Consider the following 12096-nt stretch of genomic DNA (forward strand, 5'->3'; position numbering starts at 1 on the left):
GGCAGATCGTATGGAAGATTACTTGAACGGATTGGATGAAGAATTATAGAAGTGTATCACAGGAGAAGTTCATCAACCTGCACAAGTTCAACCAATTGGCATGTCTTCAAGCAGTTCAGAAGTTGATAATCAAACCGATCGTTTAAAACGTCTGGAGAAGAAATGCATGAGGGAATTAAGAGGTGCATTACCTCCTGTTGTGTACAATTATGTCAGAACTTGCAAAACAGCTAAAGAAATCTAGAACAATCTCAAAGATAAATTTCAAGGAAGTGAAAAGACGAAAATCACATCTGTAAAACAATGCCTGGTGGAACTCAAAGACTTTAAACAAAAAGAAAATAAGTCAATTGAAGCATACTATGATAGGTTCAACGAGTTAATATATCGTTGTAATCGTTATAGTATAATCAGGTCATCAATGGAGTACAATTTGATATTTGTTATGGGACTTCGAAAGGAGTGGAGGATTGTGAGTATGATGGTGAAAAATCAACAAAGTTTTGACACTTCGACTTTGAATGACTTATACAATCAATTGAAATCTCATGAAAATGAAGTTAATGAAATAGCTGAAGAAGCTACAACAAATCTTGGTGGTCCTTTGGCTCTAGTTTCAAAGGTCTCTGAAAGAGAGAATGATAAATCGAAGTCTGATGAAGAAGAAGGTTTTTTGATGAATTCTGATGATGAGGTTGTTGCTTTTTACTCAAACAATAGAGTAAAGAAATTTTTTAAGAAACCTTCTAATCCAAAGAAGTCATCAGATTCAAAGGGTAACTTTGAGAACAAAAATAAACTGGATGAGAAGAAAATAGAAATGAAGACAGATTCGAAGAATGAGATGGAGAAAATGAAAATGCTATTGAAAGGTGATACGGGGATAAATTGTCATTATTGCTATGGAGCAAATCATTTGGCTGTGGATTGTCTGTTGAGAAAGAAGGAAGAAAAGAAGAGTAAAACAAAAGATGAAGCTTACTACACAGAGAAACTGGAGGAAGTCAAGAAGAAAGCAAAAAATTTGTCATTGGTGGCTCATGGAGAAACTGAATCAGACGGCACATATCAAATATGGTCTTCGGGTTCAGATGATGAAGAGATGAAAAATCCAACTCATGGAGCCATGTATGCAAAAATGGAAGAAGATTCAGATGATGAACAGACTGACGAAGTGTGTGGGCGATGCTTCGTTTCGAAGTCTACTGACAAGTCGCCTATGACTACTAAGGTACGTAACATTCTTGAATCTTTTAACATTCCAGTTTCTGCTTATAATTCTGAGTTAGTATCTTTTGATGAAACTGTTATTTACTTTGATTCAATCGTTGTGTCTGCTAGCAATGAAGCCAAAAAGTTAAGTGATCAATTACTAGAGACAAGAAAAATGTTGGATTCAAAAGTCACCAGAATTGATTACTTAGAATTGCAAGTTTCAAATATCATGGAAGATAGAGAAAAATTAGGAAAAGAAATAAATTTGTTGTTAGCCCAGAGAAATATCTTTTGTAATTCAGCAAAAAGATTATATTTACTCTCTTGTTCATCGTGATTCTTCTTTCTTAATTCTTACATAAAGATTATATGGAAAATTAACTGAGTTACATCATTCATGTGAAATTAGTAAGGAACAACATAGAAAATTACTACCTTTTTTAGCTTATGATAGAGCTAACGTTGATAGTATTTCATATGATTGTGAAAAAGAAATCTCTGATTTTAACAAAGTCCCAGATGATAGATTTAGATATGGAATTGCAAAAGTTGAAGATTATCTTGATGCTGCTGATTTAGTAAAAATTGTAAATGAAACCTTAACTAAATCAGAACAACTTCGAATTTTGAAAAAGACTGAGAATTCTACATCTAATAGTGAAACTAATATTGCTGATATTAAAGATAATTATGATAATATTAGTGAAATTAGTGATTTAGAAGATGTAGATTGTTCACAGTTGTCTGTCATAAATATTGCAAATTCATTTAAAGGGAAAGAAAAATGTGAAGATTTATTAATGAAAATTGAAACTAATAAACCCTCAACTTCGAAAGTTTGTGATATGGAGTTTGTGGAAATACATGAGAGTCAAACGGATGATAGTGACAAGGAGGAGTAAAATTCAAAAGCGAAGCCGATTCAAAACTCGAAAGAAATTGATATTCCTCGAGTGGTAGTTGATCAAGTTTATTTGGATACACAAGAATTTGAGAAAATTCTTAGTGAAAAAGGTGCTCATTTTCTTGAATCAAACACTGTTGTTTATCCAATCTTCAAATGCACTGATGATGTTGTGTTTCCAAATCAAGTCTTCGTAACAACAGGGAATGTTGAAAATGTAAAACCTGAATTCAAAAAGATGGTGGAAGAAGACAATAAGCAAACTTCAAATGAAGGATTCTTTTCAAATCAAAGTACAATTGAGAATAATCTTACAAAGAATTCATATAAATTTCAACATCATAAATCAAAAAGAGTTTGGATTGAAAAGTCAAAAGTTGAAAAGAAGGAAGTTGTTTCAAATGCAAATATATTTTCAAAACAAGATGTTAAAACAATTAACAAAACAATAAAACTAAATTCAAAAGAATTTAAAGATCAAGTTGTAAATTTTTCAAAGGAGAATAATATTTCGAAACGTCAAGCGAGAAAAACAATTTTTTGGCAAACTGTTGAACCATCAAAAATAAGATCAACAAATTTTTCAAAAAGAAGAAAAGTTTTTAAAGAAAAATCTCAAATTTTTGAAGAGAAAAGTGCTTTGTTTTTAAATAAAAATTCAAAAGTTTCCAAAGAAATAAAATCTACAATACCAAGAATTTTTTTTTCAGAAAAAGGTTGGAAATCAAACTACAAAGGTTCAAAGCAAGACATCTTATCATGAATCATATCTTTCAAAACCAACAGTTGATTATGTTCCAAATTCAGCAAAATATTATATTCCTTTGAAGAAACAAGCTGACAAAGTTTCATATGCAAAGGGTATAACAAAAAAGAGAAATATTGATCATTGGTTGGAAGGAAAAGGAAAAATGTATCAATCAAGCAAATATTCGAAAGAACAGATAAAAGAAGCATATGACAAATATGCCAATCCTTCAACAAATGGAAGTTCATCATCCAAAGAGTCAAATATATCAGTTAAAGTTTGGCAACCGGTCTCAAAAGCAAAAAGAGAAGAATCACAAACTCAAGATGCGAAGGGTGAAGTTAGTCACAATTCGAAAATAATAAAAACTCATATATCTGACCCTTCGAATGAAAATGTTAGATTTATTGACAGTTTCAAAAACAAAGTATATGATTGGGTTAATGGTTGTAACTTACAACTGAATCATAAACCTAATATGAATGGACCCAACAAAGCTTGGGTACCTAAATTTTTCCAATGATTGCAGGTACTTTGTGACGAGCAATATGATAACAAATGGTACATTGATAGCGGTTGCTCACGTCACATGACTGGGAAGAAGGAAAACTTGCGTGATTTTCGAAGCCTAGAAAATGGAGGAGTGGTTAAGTTTGGTAATAATCACAAATGCAAAGTCAAGGGTTATGGGAAAATAACAAATGGAAATTTTACTAACAACAGAGTTGCATTTGTTGAAGGTTTGCAACACAACTTGATAAGTGTTTCACAACTTGTTGTGGGTACTGGCAATCAAGTTCTTTTTAATGAAGAAGGAAGTGTTATTTCAAATATCAAGACTAAGGAAGTGTTACTAAAGTCAAAAAGAAGAGGTGATATGTTTACATTGGATATTGTTCCTATTGTAGGCAAACCTGCTGTGTGTCTACTTTCGAAGGCTGCTGCTGATGTTAGCTGGTTATGGCACAGGAGATTATCACATCTCAATTTTCGAAACATCAACAAACTTGTCATACAAGATCTGGTAAGAGGTTTACCCATTCTTAAATATGATAATGACAGTTTGTGTGCAGCTTGCGAAGTAGGAAAACAACATAAACAAGGTCATCCAATCACAATAGATTCGAAGATTGTTGAACCTCTTGAACTCCTACATATAGATTTATGTGGTCCTTCAACAGTTGCTACTCTTAACAAGAAAAGGTACATTTTGGTAATAGTAGATGATTTTTCAAGATTCACATGGGTTTATTTTCTCAGGTTAAAATCCGAAGTTCCACAAGTGATGATTGATTTTATCAAAAAGATGGAAGTTTCATTGAGGAAGACAGTTCGAAAAATTAAAAGTGACCATGGAACTGAATTTAAAAATCATGTCTTCGATACATTTCTGGTGGAAAAAGGAATTTCGCATAATTTTTCATCTCCTTATACACCACAACAAAATGGTGTAGTTGAGAGAAGAAATCGATCATTATGTGAAGCTGCAAGAACAATGTTGGCTTTTTCGAATCTACCTCAATATCTTTGGGCTGAAGCTGTTTCAACTGCATGTTTTACTCAAAATCGATCATTCATTCATCGACGGTTTAATGTTACTCCTTATGAAATCATCAATAATCGAAAACCTAATGTCAAATTTTTCCATGTTTTTGGATGCAGGTGTTTCATAATGAATCTCAAGGATAATCTTTCGAAGTTTCAAACAAAAGCGGATGAAGGAATTTTCTTGGGATATTCACACAATTCAGTTGCTTATAGAGTATTAAATAAGCGAACTCGCAAAGTGGAAGAAACTTTTAATTTGACATTTGATGATCATTACATTAAAAAGTCAAATCATCAATTCGTGAATTATCCTATTTTTCAAAATTCTTCAAATATAAATGATTCAATTGAAATGAATGATGTTGATTATGATTCGATTTTTGGTATTTCAGATCACGCAATTGATGCAGAAAGCAAGGCAACTGATAATCAAACATCAGAAAATTCGAAGTATAATAATGATTCAACTTCGAATTTGAATCAAAACACAAATGAACAAGCTGATGATTCAGTGGAGGGGTAGCACTTGGAATCAAATACTTTTGTTGAGGGGGAGCGTTATGGTGAAAGAGATAACATGTCAACAAATGTTAGTGTCGAAGAGGAGCAAATTATTGAAGAAGAACCGATCAATGAACCAGAGAAAAATATCGAAACAGAGTCAATCATCGAGGGGGAGCAAATACTAGAGAATGTTCCAATTCTTGAAGAACATTTTGATGATGCTGATGATTCTATTTCTATAAATGGATCAGAAACAGATGTCATGTTCGAAGATGCACTTTTGGATTTTGATCCTAATTATCCACCATTGGATAAATGGACAAGAAATCATCCAAAGGATCAAATTCTTGGTGATCCACAAGCATGAATCATGACGAGAGCACAACTACATGCACGAAATGAGGTACTGAACAATCATCAAGAGTTTTGCATGTTTAATGTTTTTATTTCCAAAATTGAACCAAAGACAGTTAAGAATGCAATGGAACACTCTGATTGGGTTGTTGCTATGCAAGCTGAATTGTCTGAATTCGAAAGAAACAAGGTTTGGAGATTAATTCCAAAGCCTAATGATGTGTCAGTTGTTGGACTTCAATGGATTTATAAAAACAAAACTGACAAAGATGGCAACATTATTCGAAATAAGGCCAGACTTGTTGTTAAAGGATATTCTCAACAAGAAGGAATTGATTACGAAGAAACATTTGCCCCTGTCGCAAGACTCGAGGCTGTTCGTATTTTTCTGGCTTTTGCAGCTCATAAAGATTTTGATGTCTATCAAATGGACGTCAAATGCGCATTCTTAAATGGAGAACTCGAAGAAACAGTATATGTTGAACAACCTCCAGGTTTTATAAACTCTGAGCATCCTGATCATCTTTATATTTTAGATAAAGCTGTATATGGGTTAAAACAAGCACCAAGAGCATGGTATGCAACTCTTACATCATTTTTGAAACAATCTAAATTTAAACAAGGTTCAGTTGATCCGACTTTATTTCGAAAGAAAATTGGGAATCATCTGATGCTTGTTCAAATTTATGTTGATGATATAATTTTTGGCTCAACTGACCCTGCTTTATCTAAAGAATTCGAAGATTTGATGAAAAGCAAATTTGAAATGAGTATGATGGGCAAAATTAATAACTTTTTGGGTTTAAATATTAGACAAAACAGGGAAGGGATATTCATCAATCAAGAGAAATATACGAAGAATCTATTAGAAAAGTTTAGAATGACAAATAGCACAAGGTTACGAATACCAATGGCAACGGGCATAAAGCTAACTCCTTCGTTAGATAAATCTGCTGTTGATATTACTTTATATCGAAGCATGATTGGGTCTTTATTGTATTTAACTACAAGTAGACCTGATATTATGTATTCTATTTGTAATTGTGCTAGGTATCAATCCAATCCACGAGAACCACATCTAATAGCAGTAAAGAATATTTTCAGATATTTGAAAGGCACTACTTCGTTAGGATTGTGGTATCCTTCGAAAATAGGGTTCTTTGTACAAGCCTATTCAGATGCGGATCTTGGAGGATGTAGTCTTGATCGTAAAAGCACAACTGGTGGGTGTCAATTTCTAGATGGAAAGCTAGTCAGCTGGCAATCGAAGAAGCAAACATGTGTATCAATATCAACCGCTGAAGCTGAATATGTTGCTGCAGCTGCGTGTACATCACAAATAATTTGGATTCAAAGTCAATTAAGAGATTATGCAATTAATATGAAAAAGATTCCTTTATATTGTGACTCACAAAGTGCAATAAGAATTTGTTATAATCCTGTGCAGCATTCAAAGACAAAGCACATTGCTCTTCAATATCATTTCATCAAAGATCATGTTGAAGAAGGCAATATTGAAGTTCATTTTGTGAAAACAACGGATCAATTGGCAGATATTTTTACAAAGGCTTTGGATGAAAAAGCGTTTCTTTGGATATTAGATGGATTGGGAATGATTGATGGAAATTCTCTTCAGACCGCTAAAAACGAAGAGTGGTAGTCTGAATCATTTGGTGAATGGGTGGAAAGAATGATTAAGTGTTCAGAGGTTACTGTTCATGGTCAACCCTTCGAACGCTTCGCATTCGAAGGTTTTTAACAAATCATAAGAGGTTACTGTTCAGGTCAACGCTTCGAACGCTTCGTATTCGAAACATTTTTAACACATTCCAACTAAGGTTAGATTTTTTTATTTTTTTTGAAAAACCTGAAAAATCAAAAATATTTTCTTTTAATTGAAAAATCAAAAATCCAAAAAGATTTTATTTTTGTTCTTTAATTTTGAAAAATCAAAACTACAAAAAGATTTTATTTTTTTCTTTCATTTTGAAAAATTCAAAAATCACAAAAATATATATTTTTTTGTTTTTTAAACTGTGTGTGTTGAGAATTTAATACAGGGCAACAATGCGAAGAGGTCATACATTTGTGTTTCTGTGGGAAGGTATTAAATTTCTTTTACAAACTAGTTAGGATGTCCCTAGAAGCATGCTGCTGTATGTAGACCTAAAGCCTCGAATGATTCTATGTGTGAGAAATGAAAGTCTTGATGAAATTATCTCATGAACATTTCTACCCAACAAGGCTTGTATTCGCATAAATCAACAAGAGCTACCTTACTCTTCTCAAATGAGTTAAGAGTTTTCTGTTTTGTTCAAATATAACAGAGGTACAATTCGATTCTTAAACAATCTTTTTAAACCAAATAGTTCTTAAAATCCAAATTTTTTTTTGAAGAGATTTGTCCTTGAGGTCTTTGATCAAACCAATCAAAACCTAGACAAATCACAACTCTGTGTTTATGATCTAATATCATGAGTCCGTGATAGAAGTGAAACCCAAAATTTCATAAACCTTAAGGAATTGACGGGGAACAATGTTCCAGATCTTACGAAGCTTTTGCTTTAGTACCTTTTTATACTCCAAATCATATTCATTTCTTTTGAGTGATCTTAATCAAACATTCGAACACTACAATGTTTGTTCCCAAATAGATCCTGCATAAATTTTTTTATGAATATGATTTCCGTGTGAGTATATTTTCAAAATCTTTGCTAATTTGAAAATCATTCGCAACCAAGTTGTCACTGACTACACTGGTCATACAACTAATTTTGTTTACAATTACTCACCTTATTTTAAGGTTGATATGTAACAAAATTTTCGAAGTCACCCCTTGTGTCCAATAAAAGAAACCCTTCGAAACTTCTTTACAAGTTATCGATTGTATTTCACGGGAAACCACACAAGCTGATAATTATCTCTCTTGATAATTTTCGAAGATATCTTTGCCTGGGATAAAACTGTTTTTGTGTCACAAAGAAATTGTTGACATCACGAGTTTTCAAAAGTTTTTTTTGCTTCTCATCTAATTTCTTTTGGAACACAGCACACACGAAATCCTTGAGGTTTGAGTAACACCAACTTAAACTGACGATTTCGAAAATCTGGCAAATGACTTCGCTTTTTAAACCCCAAAGTGAAAGAGCCTGACCTCAATTCCGAAGGTATCCGACGGTTATAATTCTTTTAGGGAACATCAAACAGTCCTATCTCTTGATGACGCATGGTGTAGGATAAGCGTGTAAGGCGTGTTGACAGTTACGATTGTTACTTTTTGATGAGTGCATTCCGGGTTTCAAGGTGCCATGTCAGCAAGCATTTAATGCATCCCGCTTCAAATTCAAAAATTCTAGGGTTACATATAAAAGGGCAAATTACAACTTCATAACCCTTTACGCGATCAAACTTTCAGAAAAACAAAAACTCTCTCTGCAAATCATCTTCTTCACAAAGTTCATTTCTTCAACTCATCTACAATGGCGGCTACTTCATCACCAACAACCGATGAGGTCATCAGTGTTCCAATCTTGAAGATCCAGGGTTCAAACTATCAAGTAGAATCGGATTTGTCGAAATATCCGGAAGAACTACAGATGCTGGTGGTTGCTTTACAGAACTCTGTTCTGTCTAAAGCCATGTTTGAATCATTTGCTGCACCAATGTCCTGGTTATCGAAGGCAGGTTCTACAGCTTCCTACAACAAAGAAACCGGGTGCGTGGAATTCACCATGGTTACCGACACAAGAATTAGGGTTTCCAAAAGATTGTTTTGCAAGATTTTGGGAATTCCAAATTCAGGTCCATACGATGAACTCACGTCTTCGCAAGTGGTATACATGTTCAATGAGATGGGTCACCAACCTCCATTGACACGTATAAGTGATTTCAAAAAGTCAGGGCTACCAACTATCTGGAATTTTTTATTTGGCATCTTCCTTAGATGTCTTACTGGAAGAACGGTGGGGTTAGATAAAAGAAGAATGGAGGTATACGCAATGGTTGCAGGGCTATACTATGACTTACAGGTGGATTACTCTGAGCAGTTATGGACAGAGTTTATTACAAGCATTTCGAAGACAAGTGCCAAACAAGGAATTTCTTGTGCTCGATATTGGAGTTTGATTGTCCAATATGTATATCAGAAGGAAAAGGTTGAGGTACCGGATTACGAAGAAAAAGCTGTATTCCATATGTACGGGAGTCCGAAGGAAGTACATGACGATCCGGCCATTTTTACCTCAGTAGCTCGGATTCCAGATGCTATGTTAAAGAAGGTGGATCCTACGAACAACGTGTTGGTGTCATACTTACAATCAATTGACACAACAGTTGTGACTGGGATGTTACAACACGAAATCAAGAAAAAGTCGAAGAAGTCCAAGAAGACGGAAGGGGACTCTTCGGAAAAAGGGGTGAAAGATGAACAACAGAATCAGGCACTCATTGTTACTTCTACAACTATCGAAGAGGTGTCTCCGGTCTTAACCTCAGTTGCAGATACACCGGTAATTGAAGCCTCTCCATCAAAGGAAATGATTCCTTCGAAGACGGGGGTTTTTCGAAGAATCAAGAAAAAGCGAAAGTCTCAATTGGTGAAGAAAACGCAGGTTACTCACCAAGGGGTTACAGTTGGTGAAGTTCCAGCTCCTGTGTCTCCATCTTCGAAAAAGAGAAGGGCTGAAGAAATGGCTAAGTTCTTGAAGAAAACCAAACGTGTAGAAGATGAAGAACGTGTGCCTGAGACCCCTGAAGATGATATTCCAAAAGAAGTCGAAATCTTTCAATCTACTGAGATTTCGAAACCTACTGACGTCAAGATTCTTGAATCAACGACTCTACCACAGGTTACTTCTACCACCGATTCTCCTACATTCCAATCTATCATGGATCAACCCTTCACCACCATTTTCTCAACACAATCCACTGAACCACCACATCCTTCATCACCTATTGCTGAAACAATGGCAATTGATGAAGAAACCGACAACGAAGGGTTTGGAGGAACTTTTGAAGACCTTTCTTTTGATAAAACAGAAGAAGATTTTCCGGATCATATGCTAATGACGATGAAGCAGTTCAAGATTTTGAATTCAAAATTGAATTCAATCTTGCAATCTCAAGCGGATGTTGGAAGTGCTGGAATCAATCTTTTGGAAGTTGATTCATTGATGAAAGAGATGGAAAACAGGCTGCTATCGAAGAGTTCAGGGCTCATTCGTGATTCAGAAAGCCGGATTTTAGAGAAGACTGATCAGTCTGATAGTTCTACTGAGAATAGAATTAATTCTCTTAGAACTGATTTCCTGAAGGAAGTTAAAGATTTGAAGATGGTTACGAAGGAGCATCATGTGCTCTTCGTACAGGAGGTGAAGAAGGTTAGAGAGGATGTGAATATGCAGATTAGAGAACTTCGTGAAGAAATGACGAAGGAAGTTCAAACTATTCACCAGGGGTATGATTCCGCACATCAGAAGATTGACATCATTTGTGATGCAGTTGTTCAGTGTGTCAAGATGTTTGAACAACTCAACCCACAAATGATCTCTCTTTCAGGAACTGAAGTTCAACATTTTGGAGAGTTGGTGAATCTGCTGAAGGAAATCAAAGAAATCTCTTCGAAATCCTCTTCTCCGATTATCTCTCAAGAATTTCTATCTCAGAAATTTCTTCATTTCGAAGCCATTCTTCAAAAGCATCTTACTCCGCTACTTCGAATCTCAAGCCTATTGCCAAGTGTATCAGATGCCCCACCTGTTGTCACATGGGTGCAAGGGGGAGAAAAGAGTGTTCAAGCAAAGGCTGGGGAACATGAGATGAAACCAGAAGATTCGAAGGCTCCAATCAAACCAACAGTTGTTAATCCTTCGAAAACTCCAGTCAAACCAACAATTGTTTCAGCTGCTCCAGTCATTTCGACTGTGACTACAACGGTTCCGATTCCAAGACCTAGTACAAAAGGTATTGTAATTGGGAATGTTGTTTCTTCGAATGTTTCTTCATCAAAAAGTGTAGCTCCTTCGAATGTGAAAGACAAAGGAAAAGGAGTCTTGATTGAGAAGACAAACAAAGAAAAGAAAGCTGAGGTGGCAGCTGAAGTGGAACGAATGAGGCATGTGGAGAGCATTATGCGACAAAGAGTTCTTGAAGGTTCGAATGTCGATAAGGGAGATCCTTTGAAAGTTTTCAATTATGAAACTATCGAATCAAGGGTGATGTTTGACCATATGTACTCTTTTGAGAAGATTCCTAAGAAGAGTTATGTGGTGACAAACACTGATTATGGGCAACTCGACTTTCCAATCAATGAAATGATGTTTGTCATGCCACAGTTTAAAGCAGAGTCAAAGAATATGGATGTCGAAGAAGGAAAGAAGATGAAAATTCGATTTCATGCTGTGTTAGCTAAAGCTCAAGAAGAAGTCTGGTACTTGGAGAAGATTAAGAAGGTGATATCCATAAAAAGGGATGTCATTTTCGAAGGAAAGTTTCAGAACTTGAAGTATGTTGTGACAAGGGCAAGTGGGAAGATACAAGAGTTCACCATAGCTGACTTTCCGTTGATGAACACCTATGATCTCATCAATGCTGCACTGATTCTCAAAGACAAGTCCTTTTCATACCTCCAAGAAACAGAACCCGATGTATTCAGTCTTGGGTGTAGGCATATAAAAGTTTTCTTGGAAAATTATTTCGAATACCTAGCTCAAACTAATATCGAGCTTGCTACTGTCAAAGGCATCGACATCACTGCTCCAATGGCTCCTACGAAGAAGCAGGTGGAGTTGAAGAAATACGAAGACGGAGAAATCTGTTTAAAGCC

The sequence above is a fragment of the Lactuca sativa genome, chromosome 5 (assembly GCF_002870075.4).
Source record: "Lactuca sativa cultivar Salinas chromosome 5, Lsat_Salinas_v11, whole genome shotgun sequence".
NCBI lineage: Eukaryota > Viridiplantae > Streptophyta > Magnoliopsida > Asterales > Asteraceae > Lactuca > Lactuca sativa.